General features: G+C 61.7%; 1 protein-coding gene across 2 annotated transcripts in view; it reads left to right on the top strand.

Annotated features, from left to right (window-relative positions):
* The first annotated feature begins 6 nt into the window (after window positions 1–6).
* PCBP4 (poly(rC) binding protein 4) overlaps window positions 7–3,278 on the top strand; it is a 10,233-nt gene continuing 6,961 nt past the window's right edge. For both annotated transcript variants that reach the window (XM_019631316.1, XM_019631318.1), the window contains exon 1: window positions 7–160. The gene's annotated coding sequence lies outside the window, so the exon portion shown is untranslated. The remainder of the gene's footprint in view (window positions 161–3,278) is intronic.

Genomic DNA, 3,278 nt, shown 5'->3' with positions numbered 1-3,278 from the left:
GCGGAGCCGGGCTCCGGGCCGGCCGGGCTCCGCGCCTGTCAAACCCCTCATTGTTCGCAGCTGATGTCACTCGCAGTTGTGAGCGGCCGCCTCTCCCGGGGACAATGTGGGACTGAGCGGCCCAGCCGCCGCGCCGCCGCCGCAGGACAGCCCCAGCGAGGTAGGGCGCAGGCCAGGCGGGGCACCGCGGGTCGCGAAGTTTGGGGGTTCAGCCGCGGGCGGGAAGCCGGCGCCCGAGTCCACAGGCCAGGGTCCCGGGTTTGGGGGGACTGGGAGACTGCGAGGAAGACGCGCCCTGTCCCACACGGGCCCAGGCCTGCACAGGTGGGGGGCGCTGGTCGTCCAGAGGAGCCCCCAACACCAGGGAGGAGCTTCCTGGACCTGAGACCCCAGATTGGAGGCCCTCATCCCACCTGCTGTTTCTGTCCTTTGGACCTGCTCTTCTTTCGACCTCCTGGCCTGGGTTCTGGTTCTGCTGGGTCTCTGTTCTCATCTGCCATCCCCCTTCAGGTCCTGGCTTGGCACACACCCCTTCCCATTTTCTGCAGTCTTTGGTGGGGCCAGACACAGACCTCCAAGCCAGAGGTGTGTGGAGATGACAGTTGGAGGCTCAGAGTGGTCCCCGGTGCCCTGTGGCTCTCAGCCCTTCAGCTCTTCCCTGGCTTCTTGGAGTCTTGGGGGGGTGGGGGCTTTGGCTACTCACTTCAGCCTGGCCCCGATGCCTGCCTGGTCTGGAGAGGGAGGCGCCTGCCTCCTCAGTCCCCTATCCCAGGCCCGCCATCTTGAGACCTGTGGCACCCAGTGCCCCACCCGGCCCTAGCACCCCGGGGAGTGGTCTTCAAGGGATTCACCCAGAGTAAGTTGCATTCCCTCCTCCCAGAATGTGGGCTCTTGGTCCCCACCAAGCCCAGGATGATTACCTTCATGCTGGACTATCATGGCATGTGTCCCCAGGGGCCCTCTTTCCCGCACCCACATGAAGAGCTGTTCGACCCCTGGAAGCTTAAACCTCAACTCTGGCCTTCACTGTTTCTTGGAGTTACCCTCATTGCCTCAGGGCCAGCGCCTAGGACCCTATCCTTTTCCAATATGAAGGTCCCCTAGCCCCTCCAGGCCCTGGAACCCTCTCAACCTCCAAGGCGCCCCCATCCCAGCCCGCCCCCCCCCCAGCCTTCATCAGCATGCAGGCTCAGGCTGCCCAAACACAAGGGGATTGTTCTTCTTGCATGCTCAGGGTGGGGGGCTGGGAGCAGGCGGCCCACACACCCTGGCAGGCCCAGGCCACAGGGAGGCTGGCTATGCCCCGCCCTGTGTCCCCAGACAGGCTCTGTCCACCCTGCTTACTCCCATCACTGCCCCCCGCTCCAGCCTCCATCACCATCGCCCAGTGGCGCAGACCTCTTCAGGAAAGAGCTCTGAGCCGCACAGGTGGAACCCCTGGGCTCGCCCAGCTCTGCCAGTTGCCTCTCATGTAGCCTTCCAAACAAACCCCTTCCTCTCTGGTCCTCAGGTTCCTCTCCGGTGAGGCCCTTCCAGCTGTGACAGGCTGAGCCGGCTTTGTGAAACTTATGCCACACCCCAGCTCTTCTTCCAGCGCCTGTTTCCCATGGGGAAACCCACTCTGGGTCCCCAGAAGTCTCAAAGCATGGCGTACACCCTTCACCCTAGTGACATGCCCGGGGAGCCCCAAGACCCAGAGAAACACTAGGAGCAGGGGCTGTGGGTGCTGAGGAATAGGAACTGGGAATCCTCTCCAGCCAGACCCTGGCTCTCCCATGTGACTGGTCCTGTGCCTGGGGTCTGTTTTCCCTACCGTCACTGCTCCTCCGGGACCGTTAGCCCCATCTCTGGTCCCTAATGCGTGAGGCCTCTTCTCCCTGCACGCTGAACCTGGTTCTGGTTTCTGCCCTCCTCTCTGTATTGTGGGAAGATAGGCTTCGAAATGCCCAATCGGGGCTTCTTTGAGTTGCAGGCATATCTGTGGGGGACACAGAGGCCTGAGTAATTATATCTGACTTGGAAGGTTGGGAAGGGCTTCACGGGGGAGGTGGCATGTGAGAAGGATTTTTGACAGAGAGTGGGGAGATGGGTGTTTCAAGCTGGGATCAGCCTGGACAGAGGCCCAGAGGCCTGGAGGTGCTAGGCGTGTTTTGCAGCCTGGTGTGTGTGTGAGGGGGTGATGGGGTGGAGATGAGACAAGAGAAGTTGGCAGAGGCCAGATCATGAAGGGCCTTGAGTGCCTGTCTAGGGTGATCAAGCTTTGCTCCTTGGGCACTGGGGAGCCAAGGACGGCTGTTGAGCAGCAGAGTGACTCAGTCTCCAGAATGCAGAATGGAAGCTAGAGACCTTTCTCAAGTTGGGTGAGATGAGGGGCTGGGTACCAGTGGGTGGGGCTGTCCCACAAAACTGCCCTTTCTCCTGGAACCCAGCCTGGGCCTGGCCTGCCTTGTTTTCTCTCGGCTCTGAGAACCCTTGGGGGGATGTCTACTGATGCTCTAAGGAGACTGTCACATTTCTGGCACCAGCCAGCTTGTCACAGCTTCCCTTCCCTGCCTAGCACCGAGTCTACAAGACAGCCCTGGGTCAAGAGGCTGGAGCTGGCAGGTCCCCGTCTGCTCCCCTGCAGGCCCCTCCTCCCCTGACTCTCCTAATAAGTGGATGTGAATGGCCATCCTGGGAGGCTGTAAGGTTGGGACTGAGCGAATGGGTCCAGATCCAAGGATGCTGGGGCAGTCCTTGTGGAGGCCTGGCTAAGCAGGAAGGGTGAGCATGCCCAGAGAAGGGGACAAGCCGGGGAGTTAGATTCCCTCAGTGCTCCCAGGCCCCACGCCCACCCCCTGCCACGCCCTGCGTCGCCTGATGCCTGAGCCGTGCCCCAGCATCACGGGGTGTGGCCAGCATGGCTGCTTTGGGAGTAGAAGTTGAAGGGGGCTGCTAAGTTGGGGGCTGGAGGGGCTGAAGGGGATGTTGGGGGATGTGAGGTGGGGGATGAACTTGGAGACTAGACCCCTCTCTCTCTCCCCAGCCCAGGTGGGTCTGCAAGTCCTAGTTGCTCCAGACCCTCTGGCCAGCAGAGCTGAGGGAATCCCCCAAGGGGCGGGCCAGTCCACTTGAGTCGCCTGGCCCCGGGAGCCCTCCCCTCCCCTCCTCCGGATTGTTCTTGCTCCAGAACAAAGCCAGGGTGGACACTTGATCCCAGCATGTGGGGGGAGCTGGCTAAGCCCCCAGCCCTTTGATTGGGCAGCTGTCATGAGAGAGAGAGAGAGAGAGAGAGAGAG

Source organism: Hipposideros armiger, unplaced genomic scaffold (assembly GCF_001890085.2).
Source record: "Hipposideros armiger isolate ML-2016 unplaced genomic scaffold, ASM189008v1 scaffold_990, whole genome shotgun sequence".
NCBI classification, from domain to species: Eukaryota; Metazoa; Chordata; class Mammalia; order Chiroptera; family Hipposideridae; genus Hipposideros; species Hipposideros armiger.
Note: the sequence above shows the minus strand (reverse complement) of the source record. Positions and strands in the feature narration are given on the sequence as shown.